This window comes from Perca fluviatilis, chromosome 17 (genome assembly GCF_010015445.1).
Source record: "Perca fluviatilis chromosome 17, GENO_Pfluv_1.0, whole genome shotgun sequence".
Classification (NCBI taxonomy): Eukaryota; Metazoa; Chordata; class Actinopteri; order Perciformes; family Percidae; genus Perca; species Perca fluviatilis.
This window is the reverse complement of record NC_053128.1, coordinates 32,808,816-32,830,794: the sequence shown is the minus strand read 5'-3', so window position 1 is coordinate 32,830,794 and position 21,979 is coordinate 32,808,816. Positions and strand designations below refer to the sequence as shown.

The 21,979-nt window shown below is 44.8% G+C and overlaps 1 protein-coding gene across 3 annotated transcripts in view; it reads left to right on the top strand.

The window, feature by feature from the left end:
- Positions 1-21,979, top strand: part of LOC120545725 (RNA-binding protein 33-like) — a 61,231-nt gene that overhangs the window by 21,131 nt on the left and 18,121 nt on the right. For 2 of the 3 annotated variants that reach the window (XM_039780285.1, XM_039780284.1), the window contains exons 1-2: positions 3,502-3,564; positions 5,154-5,258. The exons of the other annotated variant lie outside the window; for it this stretch is intronic. The gene's annotated coding sequence lies outside the window, so the exon portion shown is untranslated. Of the gene's footprint in view, positions 1-3,501; positions 3,565-5,153; positions 5,259-21,979 lie in introns of those variants that run through there. 3 annotated transcript variants of the gene reach the window in all.

The window sequence follows — 21,979 nt, the reverse complement described above, 5'->3', positions numbered from 1 at the left end:
AAGAGCAACATCATTCAGAATAACCTTGGAAATGTTCAGACCTTTCGAGATAATTAAGTCCAGGATGTGACCCTTATTGTGCGTAGGCTCTGTTGCATGTTGAGTCAGCCCATAATTGTCAAAGATACAGCACAGCTCTTTTGTTCCTTTATCCTGAGGGTTGTCAACATGGATGTTGAAATCACCAGCAATAATTACACAATCAAAGTCAACACAGATTATTGACAGTAGTTCAGGAAAGTCATCAAAAAAGGCAGCACAATACTTAGGTGGCCTGTAAATAATTATAAATATAGCTCTTGCTGCGGAGCTTAGCTTAAGAGCCACATATTCAAAGGAAGCAAAATTTCCAACAGATATTTGTGTACATAGGAATAGGTCTTTGAACAAAATAGCAACTCCACCTCCTCTTTTGCCAACTCTATTCTCACTAAACCAAAAAAAAACCAGGGGAGCTGACGCGTCGATAGAGCACCCCCACACGCTACTCTGCTCCAGCCAGGCTTCAGTTAAAAACATAAAATCCAGATTGTGTTTAATAATAAAATCATTGATTAGAAATAATTTTCCTGCTAAAGATCTGACATTTAATAGAGCTATTGTTAGTGCGTCATTTTTGGGGGGCAGGCTGCAGCAAATGGGGAATGGATACCAAGTTGGCTATGTTTGCAGTTGAGTGATTTTTAAAGCGCCCATATTATGCTCATTTTCAGGTTCATAACTGTATTTTAAGGTTGTACCAGAATAGGTTTACATGGTTTAAATTTCAAAAAACACCATATTTTTGTTGTACTGCACAGCTCTCTCTCACTGCTGCAGATCCTCTTTTCACCTGGTTTCTGTTTTAGCTACAGAGTGAGACCTCTTTTCATCTTCTTCTTCTGTACTATCTTTGATTGCACTCGCACATGCACAGTAGCTCAGATGTAGATCATGTCAGCTAGCTAACTCTAGAGACAGTAAAAGAAAGCCTGTTTCACCAACTTTGGTCAGTTACAAGGCAGGATTAGCTGGGAGACTTCACATGTAAGTAGTTCTTTTGTAGATTATGGTGAACTTGTGTGTGTTGTAGCAGTGCTTTGCTATTGAGAACGAAGTAGCATGCTAGCGTTAGCATTAGCGTTAGCATGCTAACGCTACGAGCTAACGGTTGTGGTTAGCCAGCTCATTTCGGACTGTGATGTCACAGTCCGAGCCAATTTTGAACAGCTCACTAGGAGACTGAAAGCAGGACACATTCAGAAACCGTATCTCACTCAAAACAGCATGGATGGATTTTTTTTAAAGTTTGTATGTGTGTGGAAGCACCAGAGACACAAAAGAACACCCCAAATCCCAGAAAAAGTGTTTTTTCATAATATGGGCACTTTAACACTTTGCCGACTCACCAGTATATGTGGTCTATTATTGGTAATGACTGAAATGATATGGTTGGTCTGTGCAGAGTTATTTGTAGAGGAGAAGGAGGTTATTAGAGAGTGCGTCTGGGAAGTGTATTTGGGCATGCGCATTCGAGATGCAAACCATCAATCATAACTCTGTGTCTGCAGGGCATGCCGTGTATTGTCACATAGCATCTGGCTGCCGCGTGCATTGGGATGAATCCCATCCCTGCTAAACAGGGAGCCAGGTTCCCAAAACAGATTAAAATTGTCGATGAAACCTATGTTGTGATGGTTGCAGGTACTCTGAAGCCAGGTGTTAAGGTCTAGAAGTCTGCTGAAAAGTTCTATTCCGCAGCCTAGAGAGGGAAGTGGGCCCGAAATAAAAAACGGCATCTCAGTGCTCTTTAAAGTATCTATAAGAGTGTTAAAATCTTTCCTTGTGTGCTCACTTTCACGGTAGGACATGTCATTGTGTCCACAGTGGACCACGATACGTTTGATGGACGTTGGGAGTGAGGGTATCAGGTCCACAGTTTTAACCAAGATGTCTGCAACCTGGGCTCCTGGAAAGCAGTGTGTGACAGCATTAAAAAAACGTATCCGTCGGGTGATGGAGTCGCCAATAATTAATGTGGTTGGGAGGAAGAGCGGACGAGGAGTGGGGGATTGTGGATGGGCAGTGTCAGGAAGTACCTCACCCGCATCCCGTAGAAGATCCTGACGTGTGGCAGCAGCCCCTTCCCCGCGACGATAGCCGGTGATCCGGTTGTGCAGCAGTCCTCCCCCGTGATGATTGCTGGAGAGCCGGCTGCGCACCGGGGCGAGCTCTGGGACCATCGGAGCCATGGGGAACCAAGGCAATTGCTACCGGGAGGGTCAGGCACTTCACCAACCGCGGTCACCGAGCATGAGTCGGGGCAGCCAGCCAGGTCGGCATCCAGCTCCGACAAAGCGGTTGGAAAGGCTGAGGGCAGGAGGCGAAGCAGCCCCATCCTCGGCTCTCCTCCGGCCGTTGACCACGTTAGTCCAGGACGGCCTGACGGTCGGCGTTGAGCAGGAGGACGGACGTGGGCAGGTGGACCGATCCCAGGGCACTGTATCCTGGAGGCGGCAGATAGCGTTGCAATCCGCATTGACTGATCATGGGCCACATTAAAACAGGCGGTCAGCAGGGCGTCTTTAGTCTTTAACTCCTCGAACGTCCGACGGACATCTTCCTTAAGGTCAGCTATTTCCTTATTGGTATTCCTGAACAGCGATGTTACTTTGCGGGGCAGTGGGGAATCATCAGGAGTTGTGGATGTAGCCATGGCTATAGCACTAGCTTAGCAATGTTTAGCTCTGCTTAGCTAATGTAGTATTGAAAAATTTTCTTCCACATTATTTACAGATCAAATCCACAATAAAAACCCAGCTGGCGAACGTCACAGAAAGGCAGCGCAGCTTCACGCTTACCACACATCAAAGCATTTTGCTAAAGAGTAAAAACTTTAAGCTAAAATTCTAAATGTTTGTAAGCTCATACAGCTCGCAGTACAGCCTGTAGTTTAGTGTGCACAGGAAGTAACTCTGGCCTTAATACACAAGGCAGTCACATGATCTAATGGCATGAAGTGTTAAAAGTGGAGCGACCCTCTTTAGGGGAGGTGGGCTGAGACATCATTTGTCTTCAGCCTACAACATGGTTCTGAAAACCATTCCCAGGTGCTTTACAGACACACCATCCTGCTCCACTTCTTGAGCAGGGGGAGGGGCATCATCTGAAGCTGCTGGGATACCATCTTCTCTGGCAAACAAATGGACTACATCTTAGCAGTCATGTGACTTCATGCCATTAGATCATGTGACTGCCTTGTGTATTAAGGCCAGAGTTACTTCCTGTGCACACTAAACAACTGATGAAGGTGTTTGGATGAACACTGAAATGTCTTGTATTTTATATTTTTAATCCAGTGTTTTTAAATTAAAGCTTTGTTGAAACTACAATTACCTGGATGCATAAATGAATCTCCATAGGCAAACCCTGCAAATGGAAACAGATGTGACCGTTGGAGAGGTAGGCCCAACGTTTTGACTGTTTGTGTGTCTGTGTCTGTGTTTGCAGGCAGGGACAGGCGATGTATCCCCTCGCAGGAGGCTTCTCACTGGCCGCTCTGGCCATGAACGCTTCCATGTCGGGGTGAGTGATGGTTTTCCAGCGCCGAATCTAGACTCCTAGCTCAATCAGAAATAATTCTGAGCCATTTTCAGAAAAAATGCCTGTCAGCCCTTAGTCAAAATCACATAAATCTCTTAATTTTCAAAAGTTATTGATACTGCATTTTGGAAATGTCTGCTTTTCCATAGATAAATATCTGATTTAATTTGTAATACCACCTCACCTTTTGTAGTAACGGCCCTGTGGCTCAGCTTTAAAGTAATTTTTTTCAGAATTGTTGGTGCCTTTCTGGTAAAGAATTCAATGTTTTCTCTATCAGGATGGTCCAAAATGATGTGAAAATGCAAAAATAGCAGAGTAGACCGTTAAAAAACTATGTTAAAAGGGTGCCAGGCACTCCTAAAGCTCTGATCCTAGGATTGCCCCTGATTGCCTTGATTTGTTTATATAATCACGTCAATCCGACTTTTTCGGTTTTAGTTCTCTGAATGTATGAAGGCTTTAACTGGAACATGTAAAAAATAACACAATTAAAGCTGAGAGTGCAAAAACAATATTAACTAAACATATCCGAAAAGGAATAGAAAGAAGGATAACTCTATTTAATCCTAGCCCTTCTCCATTATTCATTAATGATCATCAGAATGGCTTCATATTTATATCAAATCCTATCTAAACATATGCTTTACATTTGCTACACATGTACCGTATTTTCCGGACTATAAGTTGCACTTTTTTTCATAATTTGGCTGGTACTGCGACTTATAGTCAGGTGCGACTTATATATCAAAATATATATAATTTAACATGTTTTTAAATGTTAATTCATACTGAAAACATTACCGTCTAAAGCCGCAAGAGGGTGCTCTAGGCTTGTGGCAACTATATGCTGCTCCTAAAGACAACTGAGAAAGAAAAACCTATTCTGCAGATTACAAACTGCAGGTAGTAAAATATGCAGCTGAAAATGGTAATCGAGCAGCAGAAAGAAAGTTTGGAGTGAGAGAGAAACTTTTTGCCAGTCCCCCAGAGGGACTGGCAAAAAGGTGACTCTAACTGAAGAAAACAAAGAAAGCTAATCTGCTAATCACGGCCTGAAAGCAAGATGGCCAGAGCTGGAGGAACTAGTCCTCAGATGGGTGCTTGAACACCGTGCTGCCGGGAGAGGCTTGTCAACGGTGCAGTTACGTCTCCATGCCCTGGTAGTTGTTCTGTGTGCTATTGTATAGTTGATTAACTGTTAATGTGTTACGTTTACATACCGGACACCTATTAAGCATGTTATTTTATGTGCTATTGTGTAGTTGAATAACTTGCCTTTCCAGGTTAAATGTCTGTTCTTGGTCTTGGATTTTGTGAAATAAATTTCTAAATAAATGCGACTTATAGTCCAGTGCAACTTATGTTTTTTTCCTCTTCATGACGCATTTTTTGACTGATGCTACTTATACTCTGTGTTTCCCACAGATTAGAAAGCAATTTGTGGCGGAGGGGGGGAAAGAGACGCTGTTAGATGCTGTCCTCCTCTCCTACATTAATACCTAAACAAATCTCTCTCTCTCTCTCTCTCTCTCTCTCTCTCTCTCTCTCTCTCTCTCTCTCTCTCGTAGCCCCGCATACCCCCGCAGACCCCTCTGCGTCTACGCCGGACCCTACGCCGTAGCCTGACGCGCACGTCTCGCGTCAAGGGACGCAGACCGCAAGGACTGTGATTGGTCAGTTAATACATAATTTCCGGCGAGTAGCTTTTCCGGTTTTCCCGTCCCTCTATAACGCCATTGTTTTGCCCGGAGTTGTTTGTTTCATAAAAACAACCATGGATCAAGTTGAGGAGTGTTTTATAGAAGAAGTAAGAAAGTACGACCATCTTTATAACTCGTCTTTGGCGCACTACAAAGATTGCCAGATGGTAAAAAATTCATGAAGGGGAATTTCCCAAAATGTTGGAATGGACATCACGGAGTGCACGAAGCAGTGAAAAAGCCTGCGGGACAAATTTGTTCGTCTCCGCAAAAAGCTGGTGGCAAGAAGCGGTGATCCAAGTGGCAAAAAGGTGCCTGCTTTATACCATTTTCTGTCCTGGCTGGCACCCCATGTCAAGCACCAGGATACGAAGTCGAATTTCGAATCTAAGGTAAATGTAAGTTCATTGTTTACCTCTGTTTTGTGTGGGGTACTAAGCTAGCTAGCTAACAATGCTATCAGGTTGTCCAAATACATGTCACCATGGTACATAGTCTGTAACGTCTGTGCAAACAAAATGTAACATAACAGCATGCTGAAAATGTTGGTTTGATGTGCTGTTTTTATAGCGCTAAGTTCATTGTTTACCTCTATTTATGTGGGCTACTAAGCTGGCTAACAATGCTATCAGGTTGTCCATATACGTGTTGCCATGGTACATAGTACACATAGTCTGTAAATGTTGTTGTGATATGCTGTTTTCATAGTGCTTCTAATTCCATATCTTATAACAAACTTCTGGTCGCAAATCACACTGCATAGACCACAAATGTAATTACCTGCACAGACAAAGACCAACCAACTCTCTCTTTGTCTTTCACAAGAACAGACCTCAACAAGATCCTCAGATTCCGACTCTGTGCCATCCACTTCACCTACTGAGTCATACTCGGGGGGGGGGGGCCCCCCCCAGCCACCAGCCTCACCTGCACAGCCATTGCCTACCCAACCACCACCTTTGCCTGCTGTGTGTGGGTCCCCACTTTCAATGCTGCCAGAGTCACCTGTGTCCCGAGTGGAGAAACGGAAGAGGAACCTGGATGACTGGCTGGTAAAGCAGATGGTGCAGCTAGATGAACGCCGGATGGACCTCCAAGAGAAGCTGGTGCAGGACACCGGCGATGAGTGCGGCAGATTTGGCCGGACAGTTACTGATCTGCTACGGAGGGTGCCAGAGGGGCTGAGGTCTGATGTCATGTTCAATGTGCACAAGATGCTGTATGACAGCAGACAGCAGCATGACTGAACATTTGCACCCTTCTACTGATTCAGTGCACTTTTGTAAATAGTTACAACTTTCCTATGTTGTATATTACATTAAAGTTGTTTGTTGTTTTTTATATTTCTTGTACTTAAACCATTGCCCTTTGTTTTTGGCACTTTACTTATTTTTACATTAATAAATCCAAGTTTGTTTTGAAATAAGTTTGTGTATTTACAATTCAACATTCATGGTTACGTCGTGGTATCATAATCAGAAAAAGCTTCATTGCCAAGTACGTTTTTTACATGAGGAACTTGTTTTGGTGTTGTGGCTACATGTCACACATTCTCTAAATGTAAGGAGGTTAAGAAAATCAAGTATTGCAATATAAACAATATAAGTATAGCATATATATACACACAGAGCAGTACAGCAGAGTAAATACAGTGGCATGTAGAGCCAGAGGTGGTGTGTGTGTCTGTGTGTGTGTGTGTGTGTGTGTCTGTGTGTGTGTGTGTGGGTGTATATATTCAATTCAATTTTATTTATAGTATCAAATCATAACATAGGTTATCTCGAGACACTTTACAGATAGAGTAGGTCTAGACCACACTCTATAATTTACAAAGCCCCAACAATTACAATAAGTCCCTCAAGAGCAAGCAGTGCGACGGTGGTGAGGAAAAACTCCCTCTTGGGAAGAAACCTCGGACAGACCCAGGCTCTTGGTAGGAGGTGTCTGACGAGCCGGTTGGGGGTGTGATGAACAGTGGCGATAATAGTCACATTAATAATGGAACAGTGACTACAAATGGTAGTCGTAGTAGTTCATGTCATATCAGGGCGCTGCAGGGCGTTACAGGATGTAGCGTGGCCCAGCAGAGCATGGATGGACGTAGCGGGAAGCTGCAGGGTTCAGCAGGACGCAGCATGACATTGCAGGGCACCGCTGAGCTCAGCAGGGCGTGCTGCAGGACCACGGCGACAGCTGGAACCAGGATCTTGGTGCCAACGTTCTCCAAGGAAATATGCTGGGGGAAAAAACATAAGGACTCCGGGAGTAAACTCCCCATAAGCTAGGATTAGTAACAAGCATTTCTGGGACGGGATAAACATAAATAGTAATAGAAAGGGAGAGGAGAGAGCAGCTCAGTGTGTCAAAGGAAGGAAGTCCCCCGGCAGTCTAAAACTATAACAGCGTAACTATAGCAGCGTAACTAAGAGAGACAGGTCATAAGGAGAGGTAGCTTTTTCGGGCTTAGAACTCTCCCCCTGCCGGATCAGGCTTGACTGGCCTGCCTCCCACTACTTTATGTATTATTAATCTAACAATATTGAAGAGAAGCAGGTGGGCCAGTTAGGTGAGCACTGCAACTCCTCACTCCCTAACTATAAGCTTTATCAAATAGAAGAGTTTTAAGTTCATTCTTGAAAGCGATTACAGTTTCTGCCCCCCGAACCCAGATCGGGAGCTGGTTCCATAGGAGCGGAACCTGATAACTGAAGGCTCTGGCTCCCATTCTACTTTTAGAGACTCTAGGTACCACCAGTAACTCTGCATTCTGGGAGCGCAGTGCTCTAGTGGGACAATAAGGTATTAGGAGCTCTTCTAGATATGATGGTGCTAGACCATTTAGAGCTTTGTAGGTCAAGAGAAGGATTTTAAACTCAATCCTGGATTCAACCGGAAGCCAGTGCAGAGAAGCTAATACAGGTGAAATATGATCTCTTCTCTTAGTTCTTGTGAGAACACGCGCTGCAGCATTCTGGATCAGCTGGAGAGTCTTAAGGGACTTATTTGAGCAACCTGACAGTAGGGAATTACAATAGTCCAGCCTGGACGTAACAAACGCATGGACTAGTTTTTCAGTGTCGTTTTGAGACAGGATATTCCTAATTTTGGCAATGTTACAAAGATGAAAAAAGGCTGTTCTTGAGGTTTGTTTTAGATTGGCATTAAAGGATATATCCTGATCAAAAATAACTCTAAATTTCTGACAGTAGTGCTGGAGGCCAGGGCAATACCATCCAGAGTAGCTATGTCTTTAGATAATGAGGTTCTGAGGTGTTTAGGTCCCAGTACAATAACCTCAGTTTTGTTAGGGTTTAACATCAGAAAATTATAGGTCATCCAGGATTTTATATCTTTAATGCACGCTTGAATTTAGCTAGCTGACTAGTTTCGTCTGGTTTGATTGACAAGTATAATTGGCGTGTCCGCACATAACAGTGAAAGTTAATTGAGTGTTTCCTAATAATATTGCCTAGAGGAAGCATATATAAGGAGAATAGAATTGGTCCAAGCACTGAGCCTTCAGGAACGCCATGGCTAACTTTAGCGTACTTGGAGGATTTATCATTGACATGAACAAATTGAGATAGATAAAATAGGACTTAAACCAGCTTAGAGCAACTCCTTTAATGCCAACTAAGTGTTCCAATCTCTGTAACAGGATTGAATGGTCAATAGTGTCAAATGCAGCACTAAGATCTAGTAAAACAAGTCCTTTGTCTGCAGAAGTTAAAAGGTCGTTAGTAATTTTCACCAGTGCCGTCTCTGTGCTATGATGCTTTCTAAATCCTGATTGAAAGTCCTCAAAAAAACTATTGCTATGTAGAAAATCACATAACTGATTAGCAACCACCTTCTCAAGGATCTTGGAGAGAAAGGGAAGGTTAGATATAGGTCTATAGTTTGCTAAGACCTCAGGATCGAGGGTGGGTTTTTTCAGAAGAGGTTTTATCACAGCTGTTTTAAATGACTGCAGTACATAACCTGTTAATAAGGACATATTGATCATATCTAGTAATGAAGTGTTTACCACGGGTAACGCTTCTTTGAGTAATCTCATTGGGATGGGGTCTAAGAGACAGGTAGATGGCTTAGCTGAGGATATCTTCAACATTAATTGTTGAAGGTCTATAGGATAAAAGCAGTCTAAGTATATGTCGAGACTAGTCGTTATTTCTAGCGACTCTGCGTTTAAAGATGAACCGTTAGAAGTTGACGGCAAAAGGTGACGGATTTTATCTCTAATTGTTGTAATTTTATCATTAAAGAAGCTCATGAAGTCATCACTAGTCAGAGCTAGAGGAATAGATGGCTCAGTAGAGCTGTGGCTATCTGTCAGCCTGGCTACAGTGCTGAAAAGAAACCTTGGGTTGTTCTTATTGTCTTCTATTAGTGATGAGTAATAGTCTGATCTGGCCTTTCTTAGGGCCTTCCTATAGGTTTTGAGACTTTCTTTCCAATCCAAACGAGATTCTTCCACTTTTGTGGAACGCCACTTACATTCGAGGTTTTGCGAGATTTGTTTTAATTTGGGAGTTATACCAAGGTGCTAATTTCCTTTGCTTCATCATCTTCTTTTTGAGGGGAGCAACGGAGTCTAAGGTCGTCTGTAGGCAAGTCGTAGCACCGTCTACAAATGTATCAATTTGAGAGGGACTGAGGTTAACGCAGAGGTCCTCTGTTATGTTAAGGCATGACATAGAGTCGAATGCTGTTGGAATATCTTCTTTAAATTTAGCTATAGCACTTTCAGATAGGCATCTGGTGTAGAAGCTTTTATCTAATTTAATATAGTCAGGTAGTAAGAATTCGAAAGTGATTAAAGAATGATCTGATAATACCGAATTCTGCGGAAATATTATTAAATCCTCAATTTCAATACCATATGCCAGCACAAGGTCGAGGGTGTGGTTAAAACAGTGCGTCGCCTTGTGCACCATTTGACTGAAACTAATTGAATCCAGTAATGAGTTGAAAGCAGTACTAAGGCTATCATTGTCAACGTCCCCATGGGTATTAAAATCACTTACAATAAGTACTTTGTCTGATTTAAGGACTAAACATGATAAAAACTCTGAGAATTCAGATAAAAATTCAGAATACGGACCTGGAGCCCTGTAAATAACAACGAATATAATTGGCTGTAATGTTTTCCATTTTGGATGTTGAAGATTAAGAACAAGACTTTCAAAGGAGTTATAATTTAATTTAGGTTTAGGAGTAATTAACAGGCTTGCATCAAAGATGGCTGCAACTCCCCCTCCTCGGCCTGAGCCTCTAGGAATTTGAGTATTAATATGACTGGGAGGAGTGGCTAACATAGTCTTCATGGCCCAGCCAGGTTTCAGTAAGACAAAATAAATCAATGTTATTATCTGATATCAACTCATTTACCAATAATGCTTTAGAAGACAGAGATCTAATATTTAATAGTCCACATCTAATTTTCCTATTTTGTTCTATCGTTGCAGTCGTTTTAATTCCAATTAGGTTGTTAAGTATAGCGCATCTTTTGTTTACCTTTGATTTAACCGATCTGAGTCGGGGGACAGACACTTATTGTGCTTATTAGACTATGAGTGGGCGACTGCTCCAACGGAAGCACAGAGGGGCGCGTAGTACTGCACCCCTGATTACTAATATCAAACTTGGGTTGTCATGGTTTATGTCCGATAAACTCGGTCAGATTTTTTGTTATGAGAGCGGCACCGTCCCAGGTGGGATGAATGCCGTCTCTCTCCATCAGACCAGGCTTTCCCCAGAACGCCGCCCAGTTATTCACATAGCCCACATCATTAGCTGGGCACCACCCCGACAACCAGCGGTGGAAGGATGAAGTACGGCTGTACATTTCATCATTGGTCAGGTTTGGCAGGGGTCCAGAGAAAACTACTGAGTCCGACATTGTCTTTGCGTATGCACAAAGTGACTCAACATTCAATTTAGTGATCTCCGATTTACGACCATTACCCCCTACGTGAAGTATGATCTTACTGTATTTACGGTTCTTTTTAACCAGCAGCTTTAGATGGGATTCTATATCGCCATCTCTAGCCCCGGGGACACATATGACGTAGGTACGCGTAGAGGTGCTTTTTTTTTTTGGCGCCCGCGCGCTTCACATATCGCAGTATAGAGCTCCCAATAACCAGAATTGGCTTCTCAGCGGGTGTATCACTGAGTAGGGAGAAACTGTTAGAGAGGCGAAGACGCTCCGGTTTAGAGCGACCGTCATCATGTGCACTCCCTGGTTTAGATCTAACGCTATGCTTCCCTCTAACGCTACGCTTCCCTCGGATAGTCACCCACTCGCCCGGCTGCTCGGGGTCTGACGGGGGACAGCTAGCAGAAGCTAAAGTAGCTACAGTATGGTGGTCCGCATTAACTACATGGTGCTGGCTAGCTACGGAAGCATATGATTCTGATTCCATGGTGCGGAGCCGTGCCTCAAACTCACTAAGCCTTGCCTCCAGAGCAGCGAATATACTACATTTATTACATGTATCGTTATCACTAAAGGAGGCAGAGGAATAGCTAAACATTTGACACACAGAGCAAGAAAGAGCAGGACAGGGAGAGGAATTAGCCATTGCTAATGGCTAAGCTAAAGTAGCTAACAGCGTTTTAACAATTGTAAATTCAGCGAGTCAGTCACTGTAAGTGAAGCTAAGTATAAGTGCTTGAGTAAAACAATTGTAATTAAAATGCAATCCAGGCAAATAGCCGCTAATTTAAACAGTAAAGCAGAGTTCAGTAAGTTTTTGCCGGAGCAGCAAACTAGCGTTTGTAACACGGGAACACCGGAAGTGACACAATACGCTCACCCTTACACGTCAGCACGTCCAAGGTTTGTATATATTGTGACGCCATGAGAGGCTACACAGCTGTCAGCGGGGTGGCTCAATCAGTGCAAGGAGACGAGGTTCAAATAATAACAAGGAATTTATTAAAGTTCTTGGAAGTCAATGAAAACATAACAGAATGCAGACATCTTGTTGCTCTTAAAGAGCCACCACACCCGGGTGGTCTTTCCCCCCCTCTTGAAATCATAATTCTCTCCCTCAGGAAAATAAACAGTTTTTCTCAGCCTTACGGTAGTCCAGGCTGCAGCTAGTGGCCAAGCTAGCAGTAAGTCCTTCCAAATGTCTCTCACGTATTTCCACAGGTGAACACTTCCAACGGTGAGTCCCCTCCACAGACAAGTCTCTCTAACTCTTCATACTCCTCATGGCAACAGCAGCACAGCGCTCTCGTCCTCCTGGGAGCCCAGCTTGGAGACCATGTCTCCCCACCACACACAGAACTCTCTAAGTGTGTGTCCATCCCTTAAAAACCCTTCAGCTCATCAGCTCCTGATTTGTCACAGCTGTGTGGGAACATTGGCCACAGAGGGGTGGAGTTCCCGATTATACCAGCGGATGGAGCCATAGCTGTCTGTGCTTGCAGCCATCTCAGGGGGATGTAACGTCCGTCCAGGACACAGCCTCTCGTGACGTCACATATCCCCCTCCTCGAGACCGACGTCCTCGTCGGGGCAAAGGCAGAGAAGACGGCATCACGCCGGGAGAGGGCGTCCGCATTGCTGTGGTGCTTGCCAGCCCTGTGGACAACAGAAAAGTTAAATGGTTGCAAGCTCAAAAACCACCTGGTAACTCTACTGTTTGTTTCCTTGTTCTTGGCCATCCACTGCAGAGGGGCGTGATCAGATACCACCGTGAAACGTCGGCCCAGGAGATAAAACCGAAGGGACTCCAGGGCCCAGGTAACAGCTAGACATTCTTTTTCCACCGTGGAATAGTTCTTCTCTCTTGGAAGTAACTTCCTGCTTAGGTAGAGAATGGGATGTTCCTCACCGTCATGTGCCTGGGCGAGGACAGCACCCAGACCTACCTCTGAAGCATCCGCTTGGACAATGAACTCCTTCTTGAAGTCTGGTGCCACCAGGATCGGACCGGAGCAGAGTGCCCGCTTCAGGTTGGCAAAAGCCGCCTCCGCCGCAGGGTTCCACTTTACCATTCGAGAGTGGCGTTTGATCGTCAGCTCTGTCAAAGGTGCAGTTATGGTAGCAAAACCAGTAATAAAACGTCTATAGTAGCCAGCGAGGCCCAAAAATGACCTTACTTGCTTCTTGGTGATGGGCCGTGGCCAGTCCTGTATGGCCTGTAGTTTGGCTTCCTGTGGTTTGACCAACCCCCGCCCAATGGTGTACCCCAGGTAGTTCGTCTCGCTGAAGGCCAGCTTGCACTTCTTCGGGTTCGCTGTGAGTCCTGCTTCCCTGAGCGAATCCAGCACCGCTTGTACCCGGGGTAGGTGGCTCGCCCAATCCGGACTTTGTATGACGACATCATCCAAATAAGCCGCTGCCTACCTCTTGTGGGGCGCCAGGACTCGATCCATCAGGCGTTGGAATGTGGCAGGTGCCCCGTGGAGACCAAATGGAAGCCGGGTATACTGGTAGAGCCCTTCCGGGGTGGCAAAGGCTGTCTTCTCCTTGGACGCCGGGGTCAGGGGCACCTGCCAATAGCCTTTGTAAGGTCAAGAGTGGTTAGAAAACGAGCATGCCCCAATGTGTCTATTAAATCATCGACACGAGGCATTGGGTATGCATCAAATTCAGATACTTCATTCAACTGTCGATAGTCATTGCAAAATCGTACTGAATCGTCTGGTTTGGGAACTAGTACAATGGGACTTGCCCAGGCACTGTGTGACTCTTCGATTATTCCCAACTCCAGCATCTTCCTTACCTCCTCCTGTATAGCCACTTTACGAACCTCTGGCACGCGGTACGGCCGCTGGTTTACCGTTCGGCCAGGCAGGGTGCGGATCTCATGTTGGACCACTTCTGTGTGACCAGGAAGGGAGGAGAAGACATCCTGGTTCCGATCCACAAGTTCCAGGGCCATCTATCGTTGATGTGGGGACAGATTTGGACCCAGCTGAACCTCATCTCGCGCCGGTTCCTTCGTCTCTGTGGGGGGTAGACAGCTGAACAACGCCTCTCTGGCGTGCCACTTCTTTAAGAGGTTAACATGATAAATCTGCTCAGTTTTTCTTTTATCTGGTTGCCTCACCTTGTAGTTTACTTCTCCCATGCGTTCAATGACCTCATATGGTCCTTGCCAGGTTGCCAGGAATTTACACTCCACGGTTGGTACCAGGACCAGCACCCTGTCCCCCGGCTCAAACTCCCTGGGTTGAGCAGATCTGTTGTAGGAGGCTTGCTGTTGTCGCTGACTGGCCTCCAGGTGTTCGCGCATCATGGGATAGATGGCCTTCATTCTCTCCCTCATGGCCCCGACATGCTCGATCAATGTCCGCTGTTGGCATGGCTGCTCCTCCCAGGCCTCCTTGGCGATGTCGAGCAGTCCTCTGGGTCTGTAGGAAAGTAAGAGCTCAAAGGGTGAAAAACCAGTAGAAGACTGAGGTACCTCTCTCACCGCAAACAATATGTATGGTAACAGCTGATCCCAGTTGCGCCCATCTTCCCCAACCGCCTTCCGCAGCATGGACTTAAGTGTCTTGTTAAAACGTTCGACTAGGCCGTCCGTCTGGGGGTGGTAGACCGAGGTTCTCAGCTGTTTGATTTTCAGTAAAGCACAGTTCTTTCATTACCCTGGACATGAATGGAGTCCCTTGGTCCGTCAATATCTCTTTTGGGATTCCCAGACTAGTTGAGAGAAGGAACAGCTCCTTGGCGATTTGTCTGGATGTAGCCTTCCTCAGCGGAATGGCCTCAGGGTACCGGGATGCATAGTCCAGAATGACCAGAATGTATTGATGCCCCCTGGAACTTTTCGGTAAGGGCCCGACTATGTCTAAGCCAATCCTCTCAAAAGGAGTTTCAATAATGGGCAAGGGAATGAGCGGGTTTCTATATGTGGGCTTTGGCGCGACCTGCTCACACTCAGGGCAATTTCGACAGTAGTTCTCTATCTCTTTGTGTACTCCTGGCCAAAAGAAACGTTGCATGATTCTGTCCTTAGTCTTCTCTACCCCTAAGTGGGCCCCTAGCGGGTGTGCGTGTGCTAGGTGGAGTACTGTGGCCCGATAGGGCTGTGGCACTAGGAGCTGTTCATGCACTTCATCATTTTTTTTCACTATCTGATACACTAACCCCCTGTTTACTGCGAAATGGGGGTAAGTAGGGCTTGTCCTATCACCTAATACTACACCTTCTAATACCTGCACATTTCTTAAGGCATTTGCAAGAGTAGGATCTTGTAATTGAGCTGTACCATACTGTCCTGTGAGAGGGGGAAGCTCCTGGGTGCCTTGGACGTCTTCTTCACTGGAGAACGGAGCACTTTCCTGGGCCCGTTCTCTTCTCCGTGTCTGGACCAGTCTCTGTGTCGGTCTGGGCACCAGCCATCCCTATCAGAGCCCGGCGGGGAGTGAGTAGTATCGGAGGACTGCACCGAGCATTCCCAGGATGAGTCTTGCCTCTCCGTTTCCGTGGTACTTGGGCTATCCTCTCCTGAGACTCTCTCTCCAGAGTGGGCAAAAGCTGGGCAGTCTCGTCCGATTAGGACAGGGACGGGGAGGGAATCAACCACCCCCGCCATCGTGTGTATGGTTCCCCGTGGTGCTGGTCGTTGTGAGTTCAGTAATGGGGTAGTCTCTGGTGTCTCCATGGACACAGGAAACTGGGAGGACTTTCCCCTGGGGTCAGGCACGATGGGCCCACCAGGTCCTTCGCACCAGGGTGGCCCGGCTACCAGAATCCAGTAGGGCCTCCACGTCATGGTGATTCACAGTTACCGGGCAGGTGGGGGCCGATCCGGGCCGCCATCTACGACTCCCAAGAGCGAGGCGAACGTTGTGCGGGTGCTGAGCTGGAGGACTCAGCAGTGGGCATAGGTTCATCGGCTGTTTTCCCACACTGCCAGGAGATATGTCCCATCTCCCCACACCGTAACACTGTCGAAGTTTCCCCTCCTGCTGTACTTGTCCTGGACCCGCCTGGTTTCTGGCTCCCCCTGGAGCGGGTATAGTCCCTGACGGGGCAGGGTTCGGTGGCCTTAGGGTTCTTTTGAACGGTTTCCTCCCCGCTTGTGGTGGGGGCGCACTCCTGGGGTCTTTCGGAAGCACGCAGCATCTCCGCTGTGGCCTGGTACTTTTCCACAGCTTCCACGGTCAGATCAGCCGTGGTCAAAGCCTGTTGGCTGATGAACCGTTTTCCGCCATAAGGCAGGGCGCAGTCGAGGTAACGATCCACCACAACGGCCTCCACCACCGCCGCTGCTGTATTCCTCTGCGGATCTAGCCATTTCCTGGTGATCCGGACAAGTTCATGCATCTGCGCCCGAGGAGGCTGGTCTAGTTGGAAGGTCCAGCTGTGAAAGCGCTGGGCCATACCAAACTTTGTGAGCCCGTTTCTGCTGAGGATCTCGGACTTCAGGGCATCATAGTCGGTAACCTGGTCGGGGCCCAGGTCCCGAACAGCATTCAGCGATTCCCCGGTTAGAAAAGGGGCTAACAGTCCAACCCACTGTTGCTTGGGCCAGGCTTCCCTAGTGGCCGTGGCCTCAAAGGCATGCAGGTATGCCTCAATGTCATCGGCAGCCCCCATCTTAGTTAGAAAGTCACTTGCCTTTATTGGGCGGGTATTTTGGACGACCATCTGTCTCTGCAACTGCAATTCCTCTGCCTTCAGAAGGTTGGCTTTCCTTTGCTCCTCCAAGAGCGCCGCGTTTGCTTGCATCTGGGCTTGCTGGCCAGCAACAAGGGCTTTCAATATGTCCTCCATCGTAGTCGGCGGGGAGCCCACGGCCAACCTGGTAAACTTGACGAGCACAGCTTCTATATCCTCCTGTGACATGCACTAGTTACGCTTGAGGGTGCCCCGCATTCTCCACCATATGTGACGCCATGAGAGGCTACACAGCTGTCAGCGGGGTGGCTCAAGCAGTGCAAGGAGACGAGGTTCAAATAATAACAAGGAATTCATTAAAGTTCTTGGAAGTCAATGAAAACATAACAGAATGCAGACATCTTGTTGCTCTTTAAGGGCCAACACTTCAGGGATGTCTCTTCGGCCTCTTGAAATCATAATTCTCTCCCTCAGGAAAATAAACCGTTTTTCTCAGCCTTACGGTAGTCCAGGCTGCAGCTAGTGGCCAAGCTAGCAGTAAGTCCTTCCAAATGTCTCTCACGTATTTCCATAGGTGAACACTTCCAACGGTGAGTCCCCTCCACAGACAAGTCTCTCCAACTCTTCATACTCCTCATGGCAACAGCAGCACAGCGCTCTCGTCCTCCTGGGAGCCCAGCTTGGAGACCATGTCTCCCCACCACACACAGAACTCTCTAAGTGTGTGTCCATCCCTTAAAAACCCTTCAGCTCATCAGCTCCTGATTTGTCACAGCTGTGTGGGAACATTGGCCACAGAGGGGTGGAGCTCCCGATTATACCAGCGGATGGAGCCATAGCTGTCTGTGCTTGTAGCCATCTCAGGGGGATGTAACGTCCGTCAAGGACACAGCCTCTCGTGACGTCACAATATGTATGTATATGTATATATATATCTCTATCTATCTATCTATCTATCTATCTATCTATCATTGACCAAGTGTGCCACGGCACACTACATCATCCTGCCATGGCACAGTTCCATGTGGAGACTGAAAAAAAGCCGTCAGGTCATTCCGAACAGCTATGGCAGCTCGGGTGGAACAGGCCCTGGACATCCATGTTGGATCTACAGGGGCAAACTTTGTGTCGTCTGTGTAGGTGGGGTAGTTATGCAGTACCACACAGGCTTTAACTACACTCACAGCTTTGTCTGGCTGGAACTCAATTGGTCTTCCAGAATTTTCCACTGTGCAGCATTCCACGGTTTGCGTTAACAAGGAATTTGACTTCGGTAATCTTTTGCTCTCAAAGTACAACACTGACTTAACATATCAGTCCTTCCAGAAAAATGCGGAGTTTTTTTGTGATTGTTGCGGGCAAAAATCCTTGATTATGCGGCACGTTTTCTTAAAAAAATGTGATGGAATATGCGGGATATTTATGCAATTGTATGCACTGAACTTGCAAAAACTGTGGTTTGATGAAAAAGAGAAAAAAAAGTGATTTCCCCCAGCACCCTGCTTTTTGATGATGTTCACATCGTGTAATTATGTCACTTCAAATTGTTCTCATGGCAACAGGGGAAAATGGCTGCTCTTGTGTGAAGTAGACGCAACATTTTTCAACTTTCAGCTAAGATATATGTGACTTTTTTGCAACAAAAATGCGGGGATTAGGAAATCATGCAAGCCCTGCATATTTTGTGCAGAAATCGCAATTTATGCGGCGAAAGTGCGGCATATTTGAAAAATTGCAACAGAGAGGGATCAATCAATCATAAGGTATAACAAACATGTTATGGAAGCGACAATGTACTATGCTTTAATTGTATTTACATACCTGGAAAAGGACGCATGAGATTGCAGTGTAGGGGAAAGGCAGCATCAGCAACGATAACGTGGGGGATTTGGATTCCGGTCCCAGGAAGTTGAGCTGGTTGGGGCAGATTCAACTGGTGGTCCAGCAGCATCGACCCAAATGCACTCTCTTTGAAAATGCCACCGTCGCTCTTCCGTCCAAATCCTCCCACGTCCACCATCATAAACCGATACCTGGCATCACATGTTGCCATTAGAACAATGGAGTGAGCCCCTTTGTAATTAAAATAGTCACTCCTGGCATGTGGTGGTGCCTTGACGTTAACATGTTTCCCGTTGTGGTGTAATTGGTAGCGATGCTGTGATGCTATGTGGAGAGGAATCTGCTGACACTGTTTCTTGATTATAAAGGTTTATTCACATTCAAGAAATCAGCATCAAATTACAAGCCCTGCAGAGCTCGGAGAGGACCGCTTCTCAGATTCTCTAAAGTCTCTCTAAAGTTCTTTGTGTGTGTGCCACATGTGTATATTCCATGAATTGGGGTGGGATCGATAACTGACCAATGGCTTCATGCCAACTGTCTCTGTCCTGGAGGGCCCCATTGATAACACTTTTTCCAGATGTGTCTTCTGAAAGTAGGCTAAAGTTCATCTGGGTTTCTTTGTTACCCAAAGCTTAAATACAAATCATATAGAATATGCAGATACAATAAGATGGCCATATACCTCATATTTCCCCCCTTCGAGACTAATTAAGTCTAGAAACAAAAAGAGTAAGATTATTACAAAATAACAAGTTTTCATAGAGTGTGAACAGTATCAGGAAATGTAAACAAACATTTTATGGAGTGTGAGATCGAAAAACCTGCCTGGCAGCTTCTTTCCAAATATCCATCAATCAATCTAGACAGGAAAATTCTCTCACGGCCCCTCTGCCCCAGGCGACCACCTCGGCACTCCAGATCAATTAGAAATCTTTATATCAATTCATGTAATGTCTCGGTGTAATCAAATACATATGACAGCCTCAGTAATCAAAATAAAATCAAAACATTGTCCCAATTCAGACTGATCAAATCATCGGATCTGTAAAAGGACCTCGCCTTACCTAGACCCCGCTGTCCCTAAGCGTCAAGAAAAACATAAAAACATCTGAGGTCTCCATGTGTATCCCACAACAAAACATTCTTCAAACAATTTTAATACAAAACAAATATAACACAAAGAATGTATCCACTGCAGCTCCTTTGCAGTGTCGAACTTTCAGTGTAGTGTCGATGGAATCTGAACTTTCATCACTGTATCCTTGTTCAGAGTTCTCCAGTCCATTTTATTGTCCATATTCAAGTATTTGAATCCCCTCTGCACATTACCCCATATGCTCTGGAAGAAAAGAAAACACCAACCAGTATCTTTGCAAAACAACACATAAAAGAAAGAAAACATCAAATAACATATCAAAATTACTATGAACTAATCAAAAATAATATGAATGAATCACATATGAATCACATGAATCACATTCCATTTCCCCCTTTGATAAATAAAAACACTAAACAATATTCAAAGAAATGTGAAAATTACAGCAGAATCAGATAAAAATGGAAAACTTTCCATCAATACTGTTAGATTTATCCTCAAATGATAGGATTCAAGATTATGAATGTGTGCATTGTCTCTCTTCACTGTTTATTTAACAGATAGTGGGTGTAATAGATCTCCTTATGTTAAACACCCCTTCTTTCAACCTCATCTACTTGACATTCCTGTATAAACTGGACTGAGGCCGAAAAGTAACATGACACACAGTAGCCACCTTGCCACATCATAAAATTATAACCATGCATATATTAGTCAATACTGAATTCTCATTGCTCAATGCAAACCATCATTGAAATTTAGACTGATACTTAAACTAACATCTCAACACATCAGTGTAACATCTTAAACTGTGAAAATTATCCTAAACTCTTCATACCAAGTCTACTCGCAAATGTAATGGGCAGAACAATCGTTCCTCTCTCTTACATTGTTTCTGTAATTAATAAGCCAAAATTGTAATCTCTATCAAAATTCAATGAATTGCACAGCTCCACTCTGGAGTCTTTGTAAGTTATTTTACCTTCTAACCCTACAGGCTAGAATCCTACAGGCTTCAGTAACACCACTACAACTTATGCAGAATAGTGAAATTCAAATCAGATTTCTAAACCTCTATATAAATGACAAAAGATGCTGATCCATCATTGGGCTGTAATAACTGATTTCCATTCGTGAATCTGTACTTAGAAAGAATAATATGAACAGATTACTGATACACTATAAACAACAAATTAACCAATGTAAAAACTTTTCATTTGACTAAGATATATCTGAGTGGAAGTTGTCTTATCTTTTCTCACATTATTACTGCTACTGTTTTCATGCATCCCATATGTTCCTAATGACACTCGTTATACACCTTGTCCTTCTTTTTGTGTTATAGATAAATTGTTATAGATATATTCATATATATATATATATATATATATATATATATATTTATTTATATATATATATATATATATTTATTATATATATATATATATATGAACAAAATATCATCATGACATAAGCCACGCACACACAGTCTATCACACACCGCAGATCCGCTGTTCACAGACACACACACTCTGTCTCACATACACACCCAATCAACAAAATATGCATTTTGGCCTATCCATAAAATCTCTACCGCCTATCCATAAAATCCCTGGCTACACTAGATTTCCGCCGTTTCCCTCCTTTTTTTTTTTTTTGTATTCCCTACCTTTGAGGCACAGACTCCAATGCGAAATTACTTCGGACACAAATTCGTCAACCCATTAAAAGCGATTGGAAATCTACACTGGAGTCAACCTGCACCCCAGCTCCCAGAGCCGACCTGAACCTTAGAAACCCAGTAATCATCCAGGCTGTATGGCCCACCTAACATCGCCTCGAGAGGATCTCGTCGAGGGCTTTATTACCAATTTAATGGCGTTATCATCCCCATTACCTTATTCTTTTAAAATCCCTACACTAGTTTTCCATTATCCCCTTTATTTTCTCGTGTCCTTTTTATTTTCTCTTAGTCCCTACCAAATTTAAAATGTCCCTTATTATCTTCTCTTAGTCCCTACCAAATTTAAAATGTCCCTTATTATCTTCTCTTAGTCCCTACCAAATTTAAAATGTCCCTTATTATCTTCTTATTCCCTACCAAATTTAAAACTGAACCTCTTAGTCCTTACCAAATTTAAAACAGTCCCAACCACACAGCAA